Source organism: Haematobia irritans, chromosome 2 (genome assembly GCF_050003625.1).
Source record: "Haematobia irritans isolate KBUSLIRL chromosome 2, ASM5000362v1, whole genome shotgun sequence".
NCBI lineage: Eukaryota > Metazoa > Arthropoda > Insecta > Diptera > Muscidae > Haematobia > Haematobia irritans.
In genome coordinates, this window is record NC_134398.1 from 208,036,956 (window position 1) to 208,050,989 (window position 14,034).

Here is a 14,034-nt window from a genome sequence, read left to right on the forward strand (position 1 = left end):
AACAAAAATACATTTGAACCAAAACTCCCAAATAAATATCAACACAAACATTTATTTTTTACTGTAAAAATAACAACCTTTATACATATTCCTATTTAAATAGGTGGACTTGAATATGGTATAGTGAAGAGAAGACCTTGTGCCAAGAAAGAATTCAAGAAGTTTTTATTTCCATGTAAAATAATTTTTTAACAAAATTACAAATCTTCGAACCCACAGTGGCTCCTTAGAGGCTAGAACAAATGTTCCCTCACACTTATTGGAACTTTCGACAATTGTCACCTTATACTGTGATCAACATTACCGTAGTAAAAGGAGCTGCCCCCACCCCCTTATTCAACATGGAATCTGTGTCAACAGAAGATAATTACTCATGAGTTTCTAACCCAACCACAAGCTGCATTTACACATGCTGATCACCACATTATTTCATATTGAGTTAAACTGTATGTGTGAGTGTATGAAGAGTGAGAGATTGATGCGTAATCCCAGACATGTAGTAAAGTAAACAAAACATGCTGTTCTCATTGCTCACCCACACTTATTGTAATACTAAAATACGCACTCCGTTGCATGGCCTCGTAAATAGTCATTGTCTTTGTCTAAAAATTGTCTTTATTTTAAAGAAGCCGCATATTTAGCGGTTAAAACTAGAAGTACCCATATGTAAGAGATACTTTTAGTTAATATCACAATGGACTGAATCGTCTAAGTGAGCCTGAATTTTAATTGTTGAAATACTATTTTAGTCCTTTATTGAGCGGTAGAAAAGAATATAAGAAAAAAATTCCTAATTTGAGGGCAAAATCTTCAATACTGGCAACACTGATAGTCATAACAATTGAAGTGAATGATGTCGAAATGAATGAATATTGCATGAGTTGATATTATAAGGTGTTGTTTTCTATGTGAATTATCATCAGAAAGGTAGAGATATGAGCATGTCACACCTTAGCACTTGATATGGTCTGGATGTATTTGAAGATTTTTACGGACGCTACAATAGTGTGCAAAAATGCCATACCATACAGATTAGAGTGGAGTTAAAAAGTAAAATTAAGGCAAGTGGGATTTAAAAATCGACACTTAGGTAATTTGAAGAAAATTTCACAAAAAAACTACTAAGTAAAAAAATATGATTTTGTAGTATTCGATCAAATTTTTGTAGTTATTATGAAAACAAAATGTTTCCTAAAAATAAATGTTTTTTTATATTATTTTAGAAATTTATTATTTCATAATCACTCCAAATAGCGACAATTTATTTGAGTGTATACATTATGTCTTGAATTGTAAATGTGTCTAAATTTTTAATACTTTTAGTTGGTACAAACATAAGGAAATTACTACTTCTACAAAAGGCAGACTTTGATAGAATGACCTAAAACAAAAATTAAAATTTTTAAAGATATTGACTTCTACAAAAAGGCAGAAAAAGGGAATCTTTGATAGTATGGCCTAAAACAAATTACAATGTTTACAGACATTGACTTTATAGAAAATTTAGTTAACATTTTATTTTATAGCAAAATTTGCTACAATTTTGTTTCTATAGAAAATGTTCTTTTCTATAGACAATTTTGTAAAAATTTATTTCTACAGAGAATGCTGGCAAAATTTTATTTCTTTAGAAAATTTTGTCAAAATTTTATTTCTATAGAATTTTGGTCAAAATTTTATTTCTTTAGAAAAGATGCGTCGATATGGAGGCTATACTAAAAATGGGCCGATAAATACCATATACGGCACACCTATTTGGGGACCTAAAATACCTTTATATTTCCACTTGGAGAACAATTGAAGTGTCTAAAAACTCAATTCATTCAATGTGCTCTAGATGCTGAAGAAATCCAATCGGGGATCATGTCCCAAATATGACAACGACAGCTCCATTAGTGAAGGCTGCAGCCTTCTCTCTATGTGTTGTAATAAAAACACATAGAGATAAAGACAGACGGACATCGTTAGATCATCTTAAAATAGCTCCCTGATAAATAATACTTTTTATAGCCGGAAATCAATATCTCGATGTGTTACAAACGGAATGGAAAATCTTGAATACCGCCATCCTTTGGTGGTGAGAATAATGAATAGACATTCATATATTATTAAAATTTCTATTATTTGTACTTAAGAGACAAGTTTAAAAGGGGGTTCCTATTAAAATCAAATAAATTCTCATTAAATTCAACATTGTGCATATTCTTTTGTTCCCCAAGCATTCTAATGTTCTTGTCTATTTGTGTGGTCGTGGACTCAATGATACAGTGGCACAGTGTTTCTGAATACATACTTTATTTCTCATCAGTGTTACCTTTGAAAATTTATGAAATGTGATACAATCATTTTGAGGAAGTCGAGCATTTATATAAACATTTTTTTCGTCCTTAAAATAAAATTTTGACAAGATTTTCAATAGAAATAAAATTTTGAAAAAATATTCTATAAAATAATATTTTGACAACATTTCTATAAAAATAAAATTTTGACAAAATTTTCTATAGAAATAAAAATTTTGAGAAAATTGTCTATAGAAATTAAAATTTTGGGAATATTCTCTATAGAAATAAAAATTTTGAGAAAATTCTTTATAGAAATAAAAATTTTGAAAATAGTTTCCATAGAAATAAAATTTTGACAAAATTTTCTATATAGAAGTAAATTTTTTTATTTATTATTATTTATACTTTGAGAAAATTTTCTATATAGAAGTAAATTTTTTTATTTATTAATTTTTATACTTTGAGAAAATTTTCTATAGAAATAAAATTTTAACAAAATTTTATGTAGAAATACAATTTTGACAAAATTTTCTGTAGAAATAAAATTTTGAAAAATTATTATTATTATTAACAAAAATTAATTTTCTATATAGAAATAAAATTTTAACAAAATTTTCTATAGGAGTAAAATTTTAACAAAATTTTCTATAGAACTAAAATTTTGACCAAATTTGACAGAAATGAAAATTTAACAAAATTTTCTATTGAAATGAAAATTTAACAAAATTTTCTATAGAAATAAAATTTTGACAAATTTTCTATAAAAATAAAAATGACAAAATTTACTAAAGAAATACAATTTTGACAAAATTGTCTGTAGAAATAAAATTTTGACATAACTTTGTAAAAAAAAAAAATAATAAAATTTTGACAAAATTTTTAAGCATTTTCTATAGAAATAAAATTTTGAGAAAATTGTCTATAGAAATAAAATTTTGACAAAATTTTCTATAGACATAAAATTTTGACAAAATTTTCTATAGAAATAAAATTTTGATAAAATTTTCTATAGAAATAAAATTTTGACAAAATTTTCTATTGAAATAAAATTTTGACAAAATTTTCTATAGAAATAAAATTTTGACAAAATTTTCTATAGAAATAAAATTTTGGGAAATTTTCTATAGAATATAAATTTTGACAAAATTTTCTATAGAAATATAAATTTTGACAAAATTTTCTATAGACAAAAAAAAAAATGTTGACAAAATTTTCTATAGAAATAAAATTTTGACAACATTTTCTATAGAAATAAAATTTTGACAAAATTTTCTATAGAAATAAAATTTATTTATACTTTGAGAAACTTTTCTATAGAAATAAAATTTTTAAAAAATTTTCTGTGGAAATACAATTTTGACAAAATTTTCTGTAGAAATAAAATTTTCATAAAATTTTCTATACACTGAAAAAACAGTGAACCCACCAGGAAGAAAAATTTCGGTTAATTTTAGAAAATTTTGAATATTTTTAGAAAATTTTAACTAAACAGTATAACAAACGCTGGCATCACGCCGATGTCATAAACATAAGTAAATATTTTTCGAAAAATTCAAGAAAATTTATTAGACATAATTAAGTTTTTTTACTTGTTAAAGAAAATTTTGTAGTTTGAAGGAAAAAATTGGAGTTCAAAATTGCAAGAATGTCTTTAGTGACATACGAAGTTCATGATGAACGCATTTGTAGTAAAATTTACAAATTTATAGAAATATTGAACTATTTTGTGGAAGACACGAATTTAGTTAATCTTTATCCTTCATTTGTGTATATTTTTTTCCTTGGTTTTAGTTAATTTAACTAACGTACACAAAAATTATTAGAGTAGAGGAAACTTTCTCCAAACATAATAATTCAATGAACTAAAATAAAGTTAAATTGGCTTTAGTGAAATAGAGAGTTCACTTTTTTTTGAGTGTAGAAATTAAATTTTGACAATATTTCCTATAGAAATAAAATTTTGACAAATTTCCTATAGAAATAAAATTTTGACAATATTTCCTATAGAAATAAAATTTTGACAAAATTTTCTATAGAAATAAAATTTAGCAAATTGGCAATGTTGGCAAAATTTCCCATAGAAATAAAATTTGGACAACATTTTCTATATAAATAAAATTTTGACAAAATTTTCTCAAGAAATAAAATATTGACAACATTTTCTATAGAAATAAAATTTTGACAAAATTTTCTATAGAAATAAAAATGACAAAATTTACTATAGAAATACAATTTTGACAAAATTGTCTGTAGAAATAAAATTTTGACATAACTTTATAAAAAAAAATAATAAAATTTTGACAAAATTTTACAACATTTTCTATAGAAATACAATTTTGTCAAAATTTTCTATAGAAATAAAATTTTGACAAAAATTTTATATAGAAATAAAACTTTGACAAAATTTTCTATAGACATAGAATTTTGACAAAATTTTCTATGGAAATAAAAATTGTGAAAAAATTTTCTATAGAAATAAAATTTTGAGAAAATTTTCTATAGAAATAACATTTTGATAACATTTTTTATAGAAATAAACTTTTGAAAAAATTTTCTATATACAAGTAAAATTATGACAATTTTTTTTATTTATTATTATTAACAAAAATTAATTTTCTATATAGAAGTAAAACTTTTAAAAAATTTTTACAGGAATAAAACTAAAATAGAAAAATTAACAATAGAAATAATAGAAATAAAATGTTGGCGAAATGTTCTATAGAAATAAAACTTTGAGAAAATTTTCTATAGAAATAAAATTTTGATAAAATTTTCTGCAGAATTACAATTCTGACAAAATTTTCTGTAGAAATAAAATTTTAACAAAATTTTCTATAGAAATGAAATTTTGACAAAATTTTCTATAGAAATACAATTTTGACAAATTTTTCTATAGAAATAAAAATGACAAAATTTACTATAGAAATACAATCTTGACAAAATTTTGTGTAGAAATAAAATTTTGACATAACTTTATAAATAATAAAATAATATATAATATAATAATAAAATAAATTTTGACAAAAGTTTTAATGGAAATACAAATTTTACAACATTTTCTATACAAATACAATTTTGACAAAATTTTCTATAGAAATACAATTTTCACAAAATTTTCTATTGAAATAAAATTTTGACAAAATTTTCTATAGAAATAAAATTTTGACAAAATTTTCTATAGAAATACAATTTTTTACAATTTTTTCTGTACAAATAAAATTTTGGAAAAATTTTCTATACCAATAAAATTTTGACAAAATTTTCTTTAGAAAAAACTCTTTTGTATGCGGACGCTACAAAACGAAACGCAAAATTTCCATCTATAAAATTACGTCTTTATTTTAAGAGTAGCAAAGATTTATTTATCTCGTCTAAAAAAACTGAGATTCCCACGAAAAGCATTTTTCTCCTGGCCCCCCCAAATATCATAGCCTTCTCCAGACACTGTGCCACGATAAAAGTTCACCATAAAATATATTGTGAACAATAGAATAGAGAAGAAACTACGAGCACAATAAATTACAAGTCGGCAACGCACTAAGAGGCAAAGCAAAATAATGTTTGAGGAAGATTCAAATCGGGCTAATAATAATAATAACATGGCCAATTTAACTTAATTGCTTCCAAATACCCAAAGTTGTGTGCGTGTGTGTAAGTGAGTGAGTAACTAAAGCAAATGGAAGCAAGCAAGGGTAAAGATAAATACACAGCTAACAAAGGCTATAGATTTGGTCATAGATAATGGCTGGAAGGGGAATACCCAAGAGACTGAGAACAAATCAGTTTGTGTTTATTTCTGAGAAGAAAAAAGAAACAAAAACACAAACAAAAAAAAGTTGAAATGGAGTTTACAACATGCTATAGATAAATTGTCCATTTTATGTTTAATCATGGAAAACCAGAATGCTATCATTATTTAGATCTGTCGAAATTTCTATATGGAAGTAATTTTTCATTCAATCATATGGTGAACATACAATGTCAACTCTTTATTCTCTCTCTTTCTCTCACTCTCTTAAAAGCCTTAGAATTGTAATAGATTATATTTCAAATATCTTTTCACTTTACTCTCAAAGAGTTATTGTGGTTTAAATTCCTTGATTGGGTTATTGGTGTGATTTGTCTTAAATGGATATTTGCTTTGTTTGTTTTGTGTAAATAGCAAATAATATCAAGTTTTAATTGCTAATATTTGTGGTCAATTTACAATTACCATTAATGAGTTTAAATTTGTTATTTTACACTTGAGAGTTCTCATAGTTTGAGGGCAATCAAAGTTTACTATGGATAAGAGGCCTTTTAGAAATTTTGGCCAAATAATAATGACTGGATGAAGCAAATGTTTTCCCTCTTTTAATCGAAAGAGGTTGTAAATAGGTCATAACGGTTTAATGAGTTTTTATTAAATAGAAGGCTTTTGGGCACTAGAGATTCGAAGGAACTAATTATGAATATTTAAAGAGAATAATAACTGTTCTAGATAAATATAATATTTAATTTTTTTCCTCTGATTTTGGATACTCAATTCATAGCTAACCAGAGAATGAAGCCGACCCAATGTTGTCTGCGGCACAAAGTTTTTCCAACTCGGTTTTTTGGAAATAATTCTGCAACATTTAAACGGATAATGGTATCAACATAATTTTTCTTTGTGTGAAAGCTTAGATGTTTTCCTCAAAGTTTGCATGTTTGTGGGTCCTTCGAGGTGATCAACTTTCAAAGCCCACGCAACAACCAATGGACCCACACAAAGAAAACAATATGACGATATCTTTATCCCTTCAAAAGTTACAGAATTATTTCCAAAAAATCGATTTGAAACCACTTTGCGGCAGCTGATACTACATTTTTGCCTCCAGCGGCGTTGGCTTAACAATCAAGCCCATATAATTGATTGATTGATTTTGGCTGATTGATTTTGGCTGGAAGATAAAAAATTTTGGCAAACAATACAACTTATTAATCAATTTTTAATTGGCAGCTAAATTTGAGTCGAGAGGAGTTGACATAATAGGCGGCGGCAAAAATCGGTGGTGTGACCAGAGAATGAAGCCGACCCATTTTTCTGGGCGGAGGCTTGACGGCTAAGCCCATATAAATTTGTCTATTCGGCTGCCCACAATTATCCATTATAAAATCAATTTGATATTACTTACAATCACGATCAGTCTTACAATCAAATTTGCATTTCATTCAATTTTTATGGGCAAAATGTTTGCAAAATTATTATAGCAATTTTATACTGATTGATCGTGGGAGGAAGATTCGAAAAAAAATTCGTAAAAAATGCTAAAATTATTTAAAACAAAATTCCACTATAAATCAATATGTTTGATTAATTGGCGGTTAAATTTGAGTCGGGAGGAGTTGACATATTCGGCGGCGGCGTCGACTGGCAAAAATGATCGGCGACTTTATTCTCTGAAGGTAACTCCTTTATATTCGATTTACTAAAGCATAGTCAATATGTATATTTTTTAATGAGAGTCTTTTAATTTATTTAAAAATAAAACAAATAGTGCAAATATTTTTTTGTTACTAAATAAATAAGAATAAACATTTAATTTTTCTTTTAATTATATAAATTACAATCATATATTAAGACAGCTGACTCTCTTGCTCTTGCAAAGCTTTCCCAATGCATATCAAACTTTTTTCTCAGTAAAATCGTACATACACCAACAACTGACCAACTATACAAGAGTCACTCAAACTAACGAACTATTTATCACAAAGCCATTGTTTTTTAATAAATTGAACCTTTCTCTGCTTATACTTGATAATATTAAAGAAAATAAAGGCATCGCTATATATTTGAAAGATATCCTTTTTTGAATTTAAATTTTATCCCCCGAAATCCCCTCCTATCCTCTCAAAATGTACCTTTAACAATATTTTACATAGTAATATATATAAATATTTTATTAATTTAAGATATTATTCTAGCAATATATACCACTTGTTTTCACTTCACATAAAAAAGAAGAATTCAATTATAAATTCAATTATAAATAAATATAGCTTTGGCGAAAGTGGCATAGTTTGCACTATATATTCATGCCACATATGGAAAATCCAATTGTTTTAATTGGCTTTATTTAAAGTACATATTAACTTTTTTGGTTGGTGGCTTCAATAAAATTTCACATTTTTTTCGCAAAGTAATCTACATTCAATGATTTTGTTAATGTAAGCGAAAATAATGTGATGTTTTATTAGATGTACTTTCCTGTTGTTAAAAAATTGTATACAACAAAACAAAATATATTTTCAAGAATATTTTATAAATGAATATCTATTCGTGTGAAAGTTATTAACAAACAATTCCATATAGTCGAAGCGGACGTATTGATTTTTTATCGATACATTTAAATATAATTAATATTATTTAATTGAATCTTATCAAATGGGGCAAGCAATATGATGAATCTAAATTTTGTCAACATATTATTTCTATAGAAAATTTTGTTAAAATTTTATTTCTATAGTCAATTTTGTCAAAATTTTATTTCTATAGAAATTTTGTCGAAATTTTATTTCTATAAAAATTTCTGCTAAAATTTTATTTCCATAGAAAATTTTGTCAAAATATTATTTCTATAGAAAATTTTGTCAAAATTTGATTTCTATAGAAAATATTGTCAAAATTTTATTTCTATAGAAAATCTTGTCAAAATTTTATTTCTATACCTAATTTTGTCAAAATTTTATTTCTATAGAAAATGTTGTCAATATTTTATTTCTGTAGAAAAATTTGTTAAAATTTTGTTTCTATAGAAAATGTTGTCAAAATTTTATTTCTATAGAAAATTTTGTCAAAATTTTATTTCTATAGTCAATTTTGTCTAAATTTTATTTCTATAGTCAATTTTGTCTAAATTTTATGTGTATAGAATATTTTATCAAAATTTTATTTCTATAGAAAATTTTATCAAAATTTTATTTCTACAGAAGATTTAGTTAAAATTTTATTTATATAGAAAATTTTGTTAAATTTTTATTTCTAAAGAAAATTTTGTTAAATTTTTATTTCTATAGAAAATTTTGTCAAATATTTAATTTTATAGAAAAATTTGTAAAAATTCTGTTTCTATAGAAAATGTTCTCAAAATTTTATTTCTATAGAAAATTTTATCGAAATTTTATTTCTATAGAAAATTTGTCGAAATTTTATTTCTATAGAAAATTTGTCGTAATTTTATTTCAATAGAAAATTTTGTCAACATTTTATTTCTATAGAAAATTTTGTCAAAATTTTATTTCTATAAAAATTTTTGTGAAAATTATATTTCTATAGAAAATTTGGTCAAAATTTTAATTCTATAGAAAATTTTGTCAAAATTTTATTTCTATAGAAAATTTTATCCAAATTCTCTTTCTATAGAACATTTTGTAAAATTTTATTTCTATAAAAAATTTTGTCAAAATTTTTTTTCTATAGAAAATTTTGTCAAATCTTGATTTCTACAAAAAATTTTGTCAAAATTTTATTTCTATAGAAAATCTTGTCAAAATTTTATTTCTATAGAAAAATTTGTTAAAATTTTGTCAAAAATTTATTTCTATAGAAAATTTGTTCTAAATTTTATTTCTATAGAACATTTTGTCAAAATTTTATTTCTATAGTCAATTTTGTCAAAATTTGATTTCTATAGAAAATATTGTCCAAATTTTATTTCTATAGAATTTTTTTTTAAATTTTTATTTCTATAGAAAATTTTGTCAAATATTTAGTTTTATAGAAAATTTTGTAAAAATTCTGTTTCTATAGAAAATTTTCTCAAAATTCTATGTCTATAGAAAATTTTGTTAAAATTTTATTTCTATAAAAAATTTTGTTTCTATAGAATTTTTGTTGAAATTTTATTTCTATAATAAATTTTGTTAAAATTTTATTTCCATAGATAATTTTGTCAAAATGTTATTTCTATAGAAAATTTTGTCAAAATTTGATTTCTATAGAAAGTCTTGTCAAAATTTGATTTCTATAGAAATTTTGTCAAAATTTGATTTCTATAGAAAATTTGTCAAAATTTTATTTCTGTAGAAAATTTGTCAAAATTTTATTTCTATAGAAAATTTTGTCAAAATTTTATTTCTATAGAAAATTTGTCAAAATTTTATTTCTATAGAAAATTTTGTCTAAATTTAGAAAATCTTGTCACAGTTTTATTTCTATAGAATATTTTATCAAAATTTTATTTCTATAGAAGATTTTGTGAAAATTTTATTTCTATAGAAAATTTTGTTAAATTTTTATTTCTATAGAAAATTTTGTCAAAAATTTAATTTTATAGAAAATTTTGTAAAAATTCTGTTTCTATAGAAAATTTTCTCCAAATTTTATTTCTATAGAAAATTTTGTCGAAATTTTATTTCTATAGAAAATTTGTCGAAATTTTATTTCTATAGAAAATTTTGTCAAAATTTTATTTCTACAGAAAATTTTGTCAAAATTTTATTTCTAAAAAAAATTTTGGAAAAATTTTATTTCTATAGAAAATTTTGTCAACATTTTAATTCTATAGAAAATTTTGTCAAAATTCTATTTATATAGAAAATTTTATTTCTATAAAAAATTTTGTTTCTATAGAATTTTTGTTGAAATTTTATTTCTATAATAAATTTTGTTAAAATTTTATTTCCATAGAAAATTTTGTCAAAATGTTATTTCTATAAAAAGTTTTGTCAAATATTGATTTCTATAGAAATTTTTTTCAAAGTTTGATTTCTATAGAAATTTTGTCAAAATTTGATTTCTATAGAAAATCTTGTCAAAATTTTATTTCTATAGAAAATTTGTCAAAATTTTATTTCTATAGAAAATTTTGTCAAAATTTTATTTCTATAGAAAATTTGTCAAAATTTTATTTCTATAGAAAATTTTGTCAAAATTTTATTTCTATAGAAAATTTGTCAAAATTTTATTTCTATAGAAAATTTTGTCTAAATTTAGAAAATTTTGTCACAGTTTTATTTCTATAGAATATTTTATCAAAATTTTATTTCTACAGAAGATTTTGTGAAAATTTTATTTCTATAGAAAATTGTGTCAAAATTTTATTTCTATGGACAATTTTCTTAAATTTTTATTTCTATAGATAATTTTGTCAAAAATTTAATTTCATAGAAAATTTTGTAAAAATTCTGCTTCTATAGAATGGTTGGATGGACAGCCGTTTAGGAATTACCACATTCCTCATCAGCATCCTCTACATGTAGCAAAACTAACAACCTATTACACTAGGCAACAAATAACAAACTTTTCTCTGTGAATTGTTTCTAGCATATTTTTTCTTATTGATTATGACCTACTAAACACGAAAATGACACGGAAAAAAAATTTTATATTTTATATGAATTTTTATATGTTTTTTTTTTGCCACATTTTTACTTAAAAAAACACCGTTTTTTACCTTTTTAAGCCACTAACATCCAAACTACTTACCCGATTTGAAAATTTTCTGAGAATGAGTTGTAGACGGCTCAATTTTCTTTAATTTGAGTAGTGTTAGGATCAAAAAGGTCAAAGAAAACGAAAGATATGCTCAAAATTGTAGGTGTACCTCCAAAAATTAAAAAAAAAATTTAAAAAATTATATCTCGAAAACCAATCGACAGAAAATTTTTTAAAAATCATTTTCGTGTTTAGTAGGTCATAATCAATAAGAAAAAATATGCTAGAAACAATTCACAAAATGGTTGTTGGCTAGTGTTATCAGAATGAATTCGGGTAATTCACTAAACCCAATATAAATTACACTCGAACCTCCCGAAAAACAGTTTTTCGATAGTCGCATTTGCCTAAATAAATTTTATACATATATTTCACTTTTTCATACCCACCACCATAGAATGGTGACAGGGGTATAGTAAGTTTGTCATTCCGTTTGTAACACATCGAAATATCGATTTCCGACTATATAAAATCTAAGACGATATAACCATGTCCGTTTGTCCGTCTATCTGTCTGTCTGTTTGCTGTAATTACGTAACAGTATTCAATAATGAAGCAATCGTGCTGAAATTTTGCATAAACTAGTCTTTTGCTGCAGGCAGGTCAAGTTCGAAGAGGGGTATATCGGTCCAGGTTTTGATATAAACCGACCTTCCGGTTTGAGGTATTGGGCTTATAGAAACCGTAGTTTTTATCCAATTTGCGTCAAATTAAATATATGTCATCAAACCCCCCTGAAATTTGAAAGGAAACTATAATATTTGATTCATATATGATATACTTGTTTTTTAATATTAACATATTTTTTTTAATATGTCAAATTTGCCAACGATTTTCCTTTACTCCAACACTTTTGTCTTTTCGCCTAATCATGCAATGTAGCACTATGTTAAAAGTTCCAGTTGCATTTTCTTCCACACCACATTTTAAACATTGTCCACTAAATGCCACACTTATAATGTTCACTATCCATATGATTTTTTTTTTCTTGTTTACAGAAACCATAAGGATAACACTGCACGTTCTGGGTATATTGCCATAGCTGTTGATGTCCTTATATGTCCATAGAGATATTTGCTATCACATGGTGATATTATCTTTGTATTTTTAGCCAGTGTCAAGTGCCGGAAAAGATATTTAAGTGTTATACGAAATTATTGAAAGCAACAACGTCATCATCGCAAGAAACAAAAAAGAACAAAAAAAAAAAAAACACAAAACGAGGAAACCAAAGTCATGTTCGATCCGTAAGCAAAGAACTTTTCTTACCAGCACGTGGTGCACACATGACACACTAAAACATTTACACATATTGCAATTGCGGATTTTCACACACACACGCGTGTACACTTGTTCATATAAGTGAAAGTGCATAGAATACTGACTTTACTAAGCAGGATATAGTAACACTTAAGATGTGCAAAATTTCTTTAACAATAAAACGAAAGTCTTGGTTCATTGTACACAGTAGTTGGAAGAAATTGAAACTGTGTTTGATCAAATATCACCACAAAGGTATGTATGTATATATGGAAGCTTTATCTACTAGAAAGGTGACACGAAGTTTTACACACTCACACTGTTTAATTAGGAATTATAGCTACATGCTCTTTGTTTTCATGATAACCCATTTTACTCTTTATGAGCCACCAAAAGCATTTCTGTTTGGGAGATACACGGAGATACGGATATTCAGCGGACCTCTTTGGCAATCCGATCATTTTATTTGTGCATAAACTGCTTAATTGGAGCAAAGCAAATTCGTCAACTGACCACTTGTTTGCTCTTTCCAGTTCAACTTTTTTTGTACATCTGTGTGCTCATGATTGTTTTGGAATTTCAATGGCTTTGGTCCATGCTCAGTTTTCAATATGTGTTGCATCTGTTCTCGCGATATGTTCTGCTCCTCTTAATTCTAATTATTAATGTCGCATTTTTTCAATTTACAGTTTGATATATATATATATATATATATATATATATATATATATATATATATATATATAATATATATATATATATATATATATATATATATATATATATATATATATATATATATATATATATATATATATATATATATATATATATATATATATATATATATATACACAGTCTTACACAAGTTTACATACGGTTTAAGAAATTGTATTTTCTTTAATTATTAAAATATAATAAAATATGCATATATATGCTTTAGATTTTGTAAATTAATTTGAAAAACAAAGTATTTGTCCATTTTCAAGAAGATGTTTTTAGTCTGGATTATAAACAACAACAAGAAACATGTTT

At 24.5% G+C, this 14,034-nt stretch overlaps 1 long non-coding RNA gene across 1 annotated transcript in view; it reads left to right on the plus strand.

The window, feature by feature from the left end:
* Nucleotides 1-13,248, plus strand: part of LOC142227031 (uncharacterized) — a 170,556-nt gene extending 157,308 nt beyond the window's left edge. Inside the window, exon 3 of the long non-coding RNA XR_012719785.1 lies at nt 12,738-13,248. This is a non-coding gene — a long non-coding RNA (uncharacterized LOC142227031). The remainder of the gene's footprint in view (nt 1-12,737) is intronic.
* The last annotated feature ends 786 nt before the right edge of the window (nt 13,249-14,034 follow it).